Genomic DNA, 15041 nt, shown 5'->3' on the forward strand with positions numbered 1-15041 from the left:
TCCGAGGGGGTGCGGGGGAAACTGTAAAAGAAGAAAGCGGAAGAGAGCGGCCTTCGGAGGCGCGAAAAATTTCAAAGCACGATAGCGTTCCCAACTCTCTCTTTACCTCTCTTGATCTGGGATCGGGGAGGGAGGGTGGAACTGGGCCCCCGACTCTACGCGCGAGGGAAACTTTCGTAATATTCCACCGCGTTTTCCCGTTCGACTAACGGCGGCACGAAGGCGGCTCGTGCGCGATCGAAATTTTCATTCGCCCCGCACCTTTCCGCACTCCTAATTTTCTTTCGCAGCGAACAGAGAGGCGATCGAGAGGTCCGAAACTTCCGAAATCGAGGAGAAGGAGCGCCTCATTCGCGTCCGGTTCCACGGTGTTTATCGCGTTCACTTTCCACGCCCTCGATTTTATCAAAGACAATTTTATCGCGAGAGCGAAAAAAAATAACGAAGGAATCCCGTACCTTGGTCCCCTCGAGCATATAAACCGGAGTCGGAACAAAAAATAAAAATAATCCAAATCGTAGTAGCGGTTCCCAATAAAACAAACAGTAAGGTAGGGAGAAAGGGCCAGTGCGAGCCAGACGCAGGTGTTCGTGCGAAATTATCCAATGTGGAATTTTTAAATCACTTTATTAATTAATATCCAAACGTTTCGACCCATTTTCGGGTCATCCTCAGTCAGGCTAGGATCGAAAAAATAATACACAGGGTTGGGAAAGTTATTTTATAAAAGTATCTAGTTACAGTTATTAATTCTGAAAAGTAACGCGTTACAGTTACTCAAAAAGTAACGAATCGTTACTTTGCAGTTACTTTCTTGCAATGAAAATAAAAATATTAAATCTGTAGTTGAATTATAATATGAAGTGTCGATAAAGACCCGGGTAGCACAAGGTATTGGCGTAGTATTGAGAAACAATATAAATGCAATACCGTGTAACTATTGATACGTAACATTGGCGTTACATTAGCCTTTATTCTATATTCAATATTACAATTTTATTGGGCAATCTTGCCCAAAGCGCCACCTTAAATGAAATACTGTCATTGAAAGTTATCCTCTGACATGTTCAAAAAATTCTCTAGATGGTGACCGCCTAAAAACTAAAAATCTAGTTTGCTGCTACCAGAAATATTTGCATATCGTCGGAATTAATCGCAAAACGAACAGTCGTTCGCGATTATCGTTGATTCTCTCTTTCTCTTTATCTTCAGCTTTATAACATCAATTTGCAGTCCCCACTTCGTAATAGAGAGCGACGATGTTCCTGCAATTTTACGCCGGCGCGAGCTTCTCTCGCGGCGCTTGCACATTTTCGGAGAGACGAGGGGCTTCTTTTTCTCCTCCTCTCTCTCTCTCTCTCTTTCTCTCTCTCTCTCTCTCCACGTCGCCTTTCTTATTTCACGCGCGACGGCGCGCCGTCGTCGAAACGCAGATTAAATTAAGCACAGGTGTTAAGAGGAAGGAGAGGAGGGAAAACGCATTCTCGGCGTTTTCCAATGCTTTAATCGTCGCGGCGGCGGCCGACGACGAGTTATTACGCACTTGAGTGGCGCCAAGCCGGTTCTCTCTCCGCCAATTCGAAAGGACGTGTCTAATGTTAAGCCTCTTACACGGAATAATTAAGCGAGGATCGCCCGAGGATGCGACGGTGCTGGAAAATGGGGAACACGCCTCGTTCCCCCATCCGATAAAACAACCGTCGCGTCCGACACTCGATGTCGTTCCGTCTAAGAGGATTTCGCGACGATTATTGAATGAACGACCGCTAATGCGTGCATGAATAATTTACCGAGAATGTAAAAACATAATAATACAATTGATTTCGTGAGCATTTCACATGCGGCGTATACGGGAGGCTCCGTAAAATGGTTAAATCTTTTAAATGTTAAATATTGCATAAAGCACAAAAATACAATCGCAATACAGTTTTGTATTAATTAAAACAAATCCCTAAAGTGTCGCATGTTTTGCACGTGCGAATAATCGTATAAAAGCATCTATTAATTTAGCTGCGACTTTGCAGGAATGTGGCACGACAAATTTTCAATGTATCATTAATATTAATAAATTATAATATATTCGAACGTGAGATTCGTACACGTAAACGTGTATTGACCAACGGGAATTAACGGTGTACACTCCCATAACGTGTTTTTTCTCCATTATCCCGATGGAGCTTCGAAAAGGCGAGAGATTCGACAGCAGGGAGAGATTCCGGAGTCACGTCGGAGTCAACATTAATTTGCAGTTCGTACGCATAAATCTCTCGGGGCGCGCATTTATGAGCTTGACGCCTAAGAAGCGAGGAGGAGTTGAAAGAGGAAAAGGACGGAATCGGTCGGCAGATCTAGAAAGAGATATTAAAAAACATCGTCGTGTTTACCTCGTCAAATTCTCATCCACTGAGAGTAAAAGTAAGCGAGAGAAGGAGAGACGGTGGTAAAGAGAAAAATCGAGACAGATGGCAGAAGCGCTGATTTCGTCGCAAGGAGATTCTCTGAAGACTCGTGAAAAGAAATAATTACGTAAAAACAAACATGCGTAAATAAAACTGAGAAGAATGTCGGAGAGTCGATGCCGAAAGGATTAACATTCGAGAAGCGTTGTGCAAGACGACTCGGAAATTACCGTCCACCGTGAAATGAGAGTCACGGAAGGGCGGAGAAGAGGACGAATGGTCGATCGCGAGAGCGAGTTGACGCGAATCGCGGTTATAAATTGCGAAATTCATCCCTCGGTCGAGTTGCGTCCAATAATAGCGGCTGAATTTGAAAACTTTTTTCCACAACCGCGTCGATCTACGGAACTTCGCAGGTGGGACATTCTTAAGAAGGTAGGAAGACAGCCGTAAAATTTTACGATCGAATCGAAGGCAGAGGAAACTGCGAATGCGTGAGAATCATCTCGTTTTCTCGATCGCAATAACCGAGACGGGTGAAGAAATGTCGTCATTTCCAGAAATTTGGCTCGATCTCGAGAGAGAATTAGACGAGACTGCTTGAAAGTACACCCAGAAAAAAGATTCAGTTGGGTAAGACAAATGAGATACGTTGAAATCATGTTTCTTTGAATCTACTAAATCTTTATTTACTTCTACTAAAACAATTGCTAGATGTGAAGAAATAGATATGAATTCTCTTAGAAATTCCAGTCTCAATCAAATAAAATTTTGGTTATGGTGGAGAAATAATTTCTTTGAAATTAAACAAGTGTCCAGTAAAGTCAAAATTTAAAGAAATTTGTTTGATTTTAAACAAACTTTTTTCCTGGTTGTACTTAAACAAGACTGTTTCTGATTGAAAACGAATGATAAAAACTAAAAAACATTAATCAATTATCTCTTATCATATATAAAAGGCAACTACTGCGACCGTCAAGTTTACTATTAAGCGGTTGACTTGTGTTTAATAGCGTTTGATATTCTACAGAAAAATTTTAATTTGATGAAAAGGAGCGCTGTACCGGTTTAATCTATATTGATTACGCGATACTCGATTGAACCCGTCGAGTAGACAAGGTATTACCTCGATAAAAGGATGCATGTCGCGCTGCAAGCGACGAGTAAAAGGAACAAACGCCGTGGGACATCGTGACGAGAGTAGACCAAAAAGGGAGGGGAAAAAAAAGAAGACACGAAGAGGAGCTCTTGCAAGATAAATGAACCAGCTGGCGTCCCGAGCGCGTCACGGATGAAGGTTACGCGACCTCTGAATACATTTCCTGCGCGCTCCGTATGCATGAATCGATATACTCGACGACTCGATCCTGCGAGCCGCTCCTGAATCGCGCGGCGTTTAGCTTCCGTTCGCCTTTCATGGGACGGAACTTACGATCTCTCAAACGTCGACACGGCACGACTCGCGCCGATTTGTACGCCGCGCGTCTCTCCTCCACGTCCCCCCTCCCCCTCTCTTTCTCTCTCGCACCGGGTATCGCGTTACGCGTTTAGATTTATGGGAATACTTCGGAGTGAGAATATACAACCAATGTCATTTCGTGACGCAGAGGTAAAAGACTGTCTCGCATCTGTGTATACAGAACGTCACACGCTTTCCTCTCCGTCGTAAGCTTCAATAGCTGGCACGTTCCGTATGACCTGTCTGATATTTTTAAATAAAGATACATATATTTTTTAGAGAGAGAGAGAGAGAGAGAAAATTTTTCTGTAGAATACTTGAGCGCGCCAGAAAAAGATTTACTTTACTGGCGAGAATAAATGTAAAAAGGCATTCCGATAAAATCATTGGTAGCGTGTATACACTGCAGCCGCTCGGGAGGGATTAGAATCACGATATAGTAGTCGATTTGCCATGGTTCGTGAAGGGTTAAATTTACTTTAGCCGGTCGATCGACATTTGATATAGCGCGCAATATATATTTAGCGTGCTTCGATGCACTTCTCTCTCTTGAAATAGCGACGCGGGATAAAACCGGAAAGCTCGAAGAGCGGGGGAGAGTGATATTTCCCAAATTTGCTGCCCACTTTTTCTGATTACAATCAGATTACTTGCAACGAAAAACGTATACGATTTTCCAGTGTTTAGAACGTAAAATATGTTTCTTCAGATTGCGAGTATTAATAATAAAAGTGAGTTAAGATAAGGGCGATAAGAGCCTTTGACAAATTGCTAATACGATATTTAAAAGTATTTTCACATAGATGGAAATGTATTTGTATTTTGGGTGTTAAATATCGACAAATTTAATTAACGTCAGACGTTTCGGTTACTAAAGGTAACCCTTTTCATTAACATAATTACTAATAATAAAATTTCAAATTTTAATCGACCTCAGCTGGCCACATTTATTAAATACGCTTTCACAACGTTTCGACCTTTGGTTTAGGTTCTTATCAAATGGGATCTAAGAGTAAGTGTTTTACATAAAAATTACGTGAGAAGTATACAGGAATTGCACAGTATCGCAGAATAATCGTAGGCCTACCTTGTCGCGGAGTTATGTCAAGTACAAGTAGAAACGCATTTTAGCGGAATGGACTTATGTATTAAGAGTACAATTTCACTAAAGTACGGAGTCGAGGGGTGTAAGACCAAGACTGATTAGTCATTTTAGTATTAGTCATTTTAGTCAGTAAAAAAAAGCCTCCCATCGATCATCTAGTATAAGCGCATAGTGAATGCGTTACGGAATACTAAATTTTCCTATTCACACAAAACTCGTTTCCGTTTCCAACGCACGCTTAGTGCTAAGCGATCCGTGTGCCGACGACACATTTAGTATTAAAACATGATTCTCCGAGGCTCTCGTCTCGCGCTCGCATTTGACAAATAGAGCTCAGGATCAAATGGCTCATTTAACGTCAAATGCGACTCTCCGATTCTCGTCTCTCGTGGACGCGGAACGTCCACGCCGATTATCGTCGTGGCAGAGAAATAAAATTCAGAATCGGATAATCGATCGACACGCGTGCGTCCAATTTCCACATCGCGTTTATGACGAGCGTTATTTCCGTATTATACGAAACCGAGGGCATGCATTTACCGTCGAAAATCCGCGAGCCTCGCGGCCAGGCCGCGTTATCCGAGCAACCGCATCGAAACAGTTGGATCGAAAACCCGGGCCGTACCGGCCGCCGTTCGTCGCGGTGGACGGGCAGACAGCGGTGCGGTCTCGCTTCTGCGTCGACGATGCAACAGCGACGGGGCCGCGTTTCGTCGATGGCGAAAACGTCAATGGCACACACGGCAATCTTTCGCGGCCGATTCGCTCTTACTGTCGATCCAGCCGGCCACAGTCAGCCCAGCTAGCCCTTTTAGCTGGACCGGCACTTTTTGCACAGCTCCACGATGACAGGACGTTTAACGTATGAGCACAAACGATCGGCGGCCGTGCACGCACGAGAGCAATGCGCCAGGACCCCCTTTGTCGGGGCTCCTTTTATTTTCTCGACGATGGGCACCGGTGCGATTCACCGTCCTGATCGAATTAGAACTCCTGTTAACCCACCGTTTCGTCATCTCTTTTTCATGTCTATACATAAAGCGGAGTTTTTTTGCTTTGTTGCAGCCTATATGAAAATCTGATAAAAAATATTAAGAGAATAATGACGTGTATGTGTGTGCGTGCGCATACGTGGTTATACCTTTATGAAACCTATAATGAATTTCCGTTCGCAAGAATCTTACTGTTGTTTTGAAATTTTTGCTCTCGTCTCGACATTTACGCGCGTAAATGTTTGCTGAAGTAAAATCAGGACGTAACGATAAATTATAGGCTCCTTTGGTTATTTCTGCATTAGGAACTTGATTCAACAAATCTCGCGCAGCAACTTATTCAGAAAGTATCGCTTAACTTTTCAGATTGTACATTATTATCTTGAGAGGACGAAAATAGCACAGATCGATGGTACCGATTCGTACCGAATCGTTTAGCAAACCCGGTTTACTTGACGACGCGTACTGCAGTAAATATTAGAACTCCCGAGTCGAAATTTTGGTACTATTTTGACACTTTTAAGGATAATTTAGATCAGCAATAACCTACTTTGATGACATACTTTTTTACTCCTCCCTTGAATTTTTAATTCTAAAAATTTACTTTAGCTCCTACTTAAAAGGACCAATTTTAATGCTAAATTGGCAAAAGTAGAAATTTCCAACACTATCAGTTTGAAAGTAGGAATACATTTTGTACTTGCAGTTCGACCTCTTTCACTGTCTTAGGTCCTACTATATAATAGCATTAAAGGTTCAACATAAGGCCAAAATTTCGACTCGGGCTTGCCTTTCTCAAGGATAAAGGACATTTCGATGTTCCATCTTTCACGTCAAATGTACAAATTCGAAAATAACGCTGAACAAACATGAAATAAAAAAACGCTGGACGCAGGATGCGCGGCATGAGTCTCAGTCACGTCGTTTCCGGCGAATGTCTGCATCCGGTTGGGACAGAAGCGGGTACCGTCCCCGCGTCGCTGTTACTCGAGCAACAGGGGGCGATCGGAGAGAGTGTCCCTAATAGTAGCGCCGTGGGTTGACACGTCGAGTTTTGACAGACAGCTCCTGTCGGCACAATGACGGCCGGGGTCCCATTGTCCGCGCGAAATTATACATGCACGTGGAGCTGCGCCACACACCCGATGGAAAACACGTACGCGGTACGGAGCGCACAATGCCCGCGATTTAACCTGCCCGGCCTTCTTACCTGTCCCTCGAACGAAGGGCCTAATGAAGACGGACGGGTCCGCCCTTGAGGCGATCTCACCCCATCCTCCCTAATCTTCCCGGCCACCCTATTGATTGTGCCCTGTTCCTTCAGGCACTCCTGGTGACACTGCATGAAGGATCTTCGAGTCTATCGGTCGCATTAAGCTTCGTTTTGTGAGACACGCGAGAGAGAAAGGGAAAGAGAGAAAGAGACAGAAAGCGTGAAGGATGATATAGGTGCAGCGATGGCGTTGATACCTTTTGACCGAGTACTCGAAGCGCCTGCAGGATGTTACGGTTATTGACAGGAAGAAAGGAGTTGACGGTAGTAATGTGAGACCGGGTAACTAATTCGCTTTCATTCAAAGTGTGAACGACAAATTCGGGTCGAGAAAGGGAAGATTTTCTAAATTCTCTCTACAGTTCCTCTAGCGTGCAGCACCGACCTACACGGAGAAACTCGTCACTCTTCGTCTTCATTTCCAGACAAGCTCGTTTTCTATTTGCGACTCGATCGGCAAGTTGCTTTACATTGAAAATAACAAAGATCGTTCATTACATCTTCGCTGGGAACAAGAATAAAGACTCGTTGTCGCCAGTAATTAAATAACCAATGTAGGAAAATTAATAAACGACTGGCAAATTCTAATTGAAGAAATTGATTGCGAAAAGTATTACCTCAGGGTTTGAACCTGGACCTCCCTGCACTCTAGGCGTCTCACCAATTCGCTAAGAAGATACTGTCTACAAACTCCACCGAGAATTCGTTACTACTCTCTAAAAATCAATTAGTGAATTATCACTGGAAACAGTGAATAGCCACTGATTTACAGTTATAAGTATACTACTGAAAATTTCAGTGGCACGGTAACGACAATGTCAAGAAAAACCCGCGTAGGAATTTCGGGTTATAATTTCTATTGAAGAACTGTATTCATTATTAGTCGTATTCGGACGTTTCTTCTGGCGCGCGTATCATGTTAAGTGGCAGCGGGACTCGGAGCCGACAGAGGGGAGGAACGAAAAGGGGTAACGTACGCGAGATCGCCTCCGCGAGGGTTCCCTCCCTCGGAAGGTGTCGCTGTTATTGTCACCGTTATTATTGTTACTCGCTGCGCTTTTGTCGTGCGTCGACCTCGTCGATGCCGCGCGGCGAAAGACGAGACCGGGTCGAAGGGATGTTTAACGAGTGCGGCCACGTTGTAACTCGAGACTCGAGAGACGACGAGGGTTGTTCCGACGTTTTCTCTCCTTTTTTTTCCCCTCTCCCCTCCCCTCGGCGTTCTTTTTTAAAGGCCCGGCGTGAAAGGGAAGAAGAGCGACGTGATCGCGACGTGACTTTTGTTACCGGCGTCACAAAGGGCGCGCGACTTTATGGCCAGCGCGATTAAACCACTTCGCGATGGTGAAAATCACCGCTATGCGCGCCTCCGGGTGGCATATTTTCGCTTTCCATTAATGCCATGTTTAACACGAGCGACGCTGTTTTTCATTAGTTTCCATTGAGCTGCGCTCTCGACTACTTCCGGCCCGAGTTTCCTTCGCGAAATAATATTTTGCAAAAAACCGTTGCGGAGAGAATTCCGCGAGGCGCAACAATAAATTAAATTTCACTCCTTATCCGGCGATTTTGCTTTTCAACGCGATCATTAAAAAATTTCCGCGCGATATCTAAATTGCTCTTATCGTTGATAATTAAATGCTCAAAATTTCGCGAGTGCCAACGGCAGCCGCGGTTCCAAACGAGGTTAATTAGGATATCGCTTACCATAAATTGTGCGGAGGAGAAAAAAACGGGAGGAGGAGAATCCGACGTTATCGGGCGAAACGCGTGTTTGCGTGCAATGCGGCGCGAGTGCATTCAAGCTATTGCATTGTGGCGGTGGATCGCTTCGCAGCTTCCGTTAACGATCGGGGCTCGCCCCGGTATTTTATTATTCGCGAAATATTCTGCACCGGGGGCCGGGTTCATCGACGCCTCTGTTAATTAATTTTTATCGGTCGCTAACGATATATGGCGCAACGCCGCGATCGGAATTCCGCATTATATCCGCCGGGAGACAGGGGTGAAGAGGCCGCGTGTGTGGATGCGCATAATAATAAAATCGCGCGAGGTTGCGTGCCCCATCGATCGGCAAAACGAGAGTAATCGCGAGTAATTGCGAAAGAGCGAGACTTTTTGTTGCCATTGCGGATGAGCGGGCCGTTTAGAGCGCGCGGATTAATTAATACGGCGCAATCATCAGTTTGGGCAGTCGCGATATTAAAGGATTTTGGACGCGCTTTAATCCCCGAAAGAGAGACCAAATCAAATTTAATCCCCATAGCGTCGCTGTTGCTCATTACAAGCGCGCGTTGTTATATAATTTATTCATTTTTCTTTTCGCCGTTGGCCGGCAATGGTGGCGGGCGGGATTGGCGAATGAGGCGATAAAGTAGTACGAACGTGTAACATAAAAGTAGCGCTGAAAAAATTATATAACCATAAATTCATACGTGCTCTTAAGGCTCACATATTATAAATATACTGATATTATTTCGTTATGAGTAACCAAGAAAGCCCTCTACGTTTCCCTCGAAGGAAATGCCGCTAGTGAATTCCAAATTTCTCTAAAGCAATACATCTATTTTCTAAAACGTATACAAAAAGTTATTGACAGAGAAGGGAGGGAATTGTAAAAGGATATCCCAGTCGAAATTTTGAACCTTTGATTCTATTATATAGTAGGACCTAAGACAGTAAAAGCGGTCGAACTGCAAGTACAAAATTGACTCCTACTTGAAAACTGATAGTGTCGGAAATTTCTACTTTTGCCAATTTAGCATTAAAGTGGGCCCTTTTAAGTAGGGGCTAAAGTAAATTTTTAGAATTAGATTACACAAAATAAAGATTCAAGGGGGAGTAAAAAATATAATGTTATCAAAGTAGATTATTGCTGGTCTATGTATGTGTAAATTATCCTTAAAAGTATTAAAATAGTACCAAAATTTCGACTCGGGTAAGACATAAATTTTGAAGAACTTTCATCGAGGGACCAGAAAATTAAGAGTTCCGACGTAAACAAGCGTGAAGACCTGCTTGGAAGAGGAGCATCGCGAGACGGATCCGCCTCCAAATTTTCCCAAAACATGAACTTGTATCCGCCTCTCGCTATCTCGAGTTACGTGCGCCTAGGCACGCGTGTAATTAGCATCGTAGGAGGGAAAAAAAAAGAGAAAAACGAGAAACAGGTGCGGTTAACGTCAGCTCGGGGTAGCATTATGCAGAAGAGACTGCCGCGTTGCAGGGCGAGCAGGGCGAGAAGACGAAGGGCGCGCCGCGGCGCCCTTTGTTCGACGCGTGTTCGAGGATCAGCAAGAAAGCGTTCAACTTTTTCGTCCCGCCCCCGCCGCTCGACCGACGGATATATCGCGGCGCTCGTTTTTTTTATTAGCCCCGTTGTAAAATAAATTAGGGGTGAAATTATAAAGGCGCCCCGCCGTTCCCCCCTCACTCTCCCCCGCCGTGCCTTCGGGAACCTTCACCGGCGCGATCGTAGGAGGTCGTAGGACGTAAGAACGGGGTCGTTTCGAGGCGAGAGAAAGAAGCACGGAGGAACGGAAGGTTGTTGTTCTTCCTCGATCGTGGGATCCTTGCGGCGAAGGCGGGTTCGCGGCTTCCCTTAATTATTACATCCAAGGAATCCAGGATCCCGTGTGAAAAAGGGTTACGAGCCGGTGGGCCCTTGTTTTTAGCCGCTTTCTGTGTTCGAAGTGAAATAAAGGCATGTTCGAACTTTGCGGACAGAATAGAGAAAGAAGAAGTTTGCAAGAAAATGTAGAAACTAAAAAGGAAACAAGTGTCTAATATCAGTGCACAAACATCCAAATTTTTGGCTTCGACGTATATAAATTGTTTTGAATCAAAGAACTCGTGTCCTATGTAAATACGTCTACATTAAGATTCATTGATAAGTAAACTAATAAACTGTTAAAATATATTTTTACGTAAATTCGTGGATGCAGGCTCGCATAATTATTTTCTAATGCAATAGAAACAATCGAAATGGCGCGTTGAAATCTCCAAATAGGCAAGATGCAATATCGGCATCTTTAGACCCTCGGAAAGGATTTCTGTTACCAAGAGAAAAAATATTCTTGACGCATTTATATTTCTCACAACTTCGTTTAATATAAAAATAAGACGATATCAAAATAAAATCAATAATTCTTATTCTCCTCTATCGAATGAAAAAAGATTGACTTACTATGTTGAGACAAGAGCAACTCATATAAATGTAAGTTTATATATTCTTGCACTTGGAATAAATTTTCCCTCCATCTTACAACGCACGAATTCGACAAAGGACGATATACACTATCATTTTATTCTAGCTTTTAGAATTTTTCATTCAAGATTAAAATATTCCCTTCTCTATAATAAATATGATTGGTGCTATATCGATTCTATTTTATGATACACTGAAGTGTAATAGCATTGGGACCCGGAAATTTTTTCTGCGGGTGTACTCTCTCGCCCGGGGAAGAACATCGGCGTGGAATCTTACATCATCCACGGGGACAAGTTCGACACGGCGCTGTAAAAAATCGTCCCGCCGCCACGAAGGAAGGGGACGGGAACCATTCCGAGTCTGACGAGTCTCGATAGGACGCGCCACGTCACCGCGCGGGCTCCTTCAGTCTACCGCGAGACACCCGTTATACGTGAATGCAGGAGCCGAGGGGTGGGTGGCCGGGAAGGGAGGCGCCCTTCGAAAAATCTCATTTCGCCTCCTCTACACCGGGTTAACACCGAAAACACGTGCTGCCGACTTATGAACTTCCATTCTTAATGGTTCATGAAATTGCCTTATATTTCACGTCCGGCAACGCGTACATGGGGCGGAACGGATTTCGGAGGGTTCGCGCGCCCACCGGCACCGGGGACAATATAACGTGGACCCGACCCCGTAGAAATTCTAAAATTTCCACGGGGGCGGCGAGGCCCGCGCGTCTCGATGGCGTTTGATCGATACGCGGTGAAAGTGGAAAGATGAACCGTGGAACATGGAAAGTATCCTCATCTTTCCGAGAGGAACGATGCTGTCTAATAGCAGCGATTTATTTCACTGTAACGCTTATTAACCGTTATATTGTTTTCCTACCCAATCCCTTTCCCCTCTCTATAAATTTCTCGATAAACTATCTCACGTAACGAGATCGGAGCGAGGCGGACAACCCTGTCGTCGATCTCTGTCTCCCGTCGATCGTGGTCTGAGTTTGAACGACACATCCAACAGCTCGAGCATCGCGATTCGAGCGAGCAAAAATTTCCGGGAGCTCGCAGCGGACCAGCACGACCGCCGAAAAATGGATTTCAATAGCGCAATAATTTCGGCCGGCCGAGCGCGCGCGCGAAAGATAATTCAAGGCAAACTAATTTCGCGAATGCGCCTGTGCGCGACGGTAAATCCGAAAGGTCAATAAATAATAGTACGATCGTATCGTGACGGGCGGTTTATGAAGTGCCGTTTGTTTACCCGCTAAAGCGCGCAACGTCGGGATGAAATGCAACCGTATCTGTTACCGCATACGGCACCGCGGTAGACAGCCGCAATTATTTACCGTTCGATTTTTACGCGCGTCTTGCATGCGACCGCATGTCCCTTTATCGATGCTGATGAACGTTATTATCGCGCAGCCCGGGACGCGACTGCGAGGATATAATAAATACGTAAAAGATATCAGTCTAGGACGCTAACGTGTCCAAAATGCACATCGAATAATTCCTGATTAAATTGAACCTCTTAAAATCTCCCCCCCCCCTTGTAAAAATCTCCTACCATTTAATAATAACAATCTCTGAAAGAAGTTTCAGCAGAAGCCTGCGCTTCTCAAAATAAAAGAAGCGTAATGAATAACGCCTATCCAAGCACATGTCCTAATGTAATTGCTAGGATCTTTGCTAAAACGGTTGATATACACAGTAAAAACTCGTGTGTTCAAATGTAAAAATTTTCTTGTGTTACCAAAATTTGATTCTTACTTCAATGTAAAATCAACATAAAACGTATATGTTAATATATTCGTAACACTTTTATGTGTTATATTTATGTTAACATAATTACTTGACACTTTATGTATGTTATTTAAAAATTGAATATCATCTTGAGTTCTTTTAACACAACTATTTCACAAAATCAACCGAAACATGTAATATCGACATTTGTTAAAAACTATTTCAACTATTCTGATTTACATCACACTTAAGGTTGAAAGAACATAAACATCAATGTGAAGTATAGTGTTAATGAATTAAAATTTATAATTTGCCTCAAAAAGTAACACACGCAATAAATATTATTTTAACTTAAAATTTAGAGTGAACTTTTTGGGACATGTAAAACATGTTAACAGTAACATTGTATTTTTTACTGTGTAGTCAGTCGCTATAGAACTGCCGAAGGTGACAGACGTGTACAGACACTCGGCTAGAGAAGACTTTAGACTGTATCTCGCAGTGTGACACAGTCTAAATACATATTATTTGATCCCAACAGTGCCTCGATCGATTATAAATTCTTATCATCCTGATTTTATCCAACCCGCGATCACGGTATATTCATTACAGAAGCGTGATGGATAACGTCCAGGAGATCCGAAATTGAGGATTATTCTCACATGACACTTTACCTCTCGCGTTCCTCAGCGCTCGCCGATTACCCCGCTGCAGGCATCCATCTGTAAAATAAAGCATAACGTGCGTTAGCGTCGATCGTTCGTCCCACCCCCCCACCCCCCTCGATTTGAATTTAATCGAAAGTCTCTTCCGTTTAGTGCCATCATCAATCATGCCCGCGTCGATTAATCGCAAACATTGTACGCAAAAAGAAAAGGAGACAAGAGCCGAAGGCTCGGCGATATCGACGCGGCTGCCAATTAGCGCACGCCCGGCGAATCTCCCGCGTGCGATTCGTATTCCGCCACCGGCAGAAACTCGCCACCGGGCGAAACTTCGCAACGCTCGTTACCTTCAATTTATTCGCTTTTTCGTCGCCGTCCTCCCGTCCGCTCCGGTTCTCGAAGCCGAGAGGACAAAGTTGGCAACGGCCAACTCCGGCCGCATTAAAGCGCGGCTACCGGCTTATTAGTAAAAAGCATGACAAACGACTCGCGGTTTAACCCCACCGGCATGGCACACCGGCTTAGCCCGGCCATCCGCGGCGGACCGACCGGCCCCAGTTGGGCCGTACAAGCCAAGTACGCAACACGGCGCGTGCGGTGATATACGGCGATTTTTAGTCACGCTTTTATACAGAAATAAATCCACCGGTTAACGCGCGGCCCCGCTCCCCAGATTCCCGTAAGCGCGCGCCCGATGCGCGAAAGCACAAGTCGCTCGCCAAAGAGTGCAGTGTAAGGCTTTTGGAATCGCGAACGAAAGCTCGAAGGCAACACGATTTAAAATTAGATAAACCGAATTCAAGGTATACATGTATTAAAATAATTCAGGTGAATAATCCTCTCAGAGACAGTACTCAACGAGATGATCAGGAAAACCTACGATGTCCCAGACATCGTCAGGTGGGTAAGACAGAGAAAACGTGAATGAAACGACCACGTATCCAGAATGGGGGAAGAGTGATGCTGGAGTGATTTTGCACTTTTGGCACTTTTTGCTCCTAGAACTGTCAATTCGTGACAGCATTTGTGTAATATACAAATTATGCGGCTTTTGTGTACGAACCGACAGTGTTCCACTAATCGGACTAAATCAGAGAACAGTTTGAGTGAATAGATTTTTTGTTAGGCTTCTAAACTTAATTTCAATGATACCATGCTGTTCTCTGATTTAGTCCGATTAGTGGAACACTGTCGGTTCGTACACAAAAGCC

Source organism: Vollenhovia emeryi, unplaced genomic scaffold (genome assembly GCF_000949405.1).
Source record: "Vollenhovia emeryi isolate VEMERY1.0 unplaced genomic scaffold, V.emery_V1.0 DF939133.1, whole genome shotgun sequence".
NCBI lineage: Eukaryota > Metazoa > Arthropoda > Insecta > Hymenoptera > Formicidae > Vollenhovia > Vollenhovia emeryi.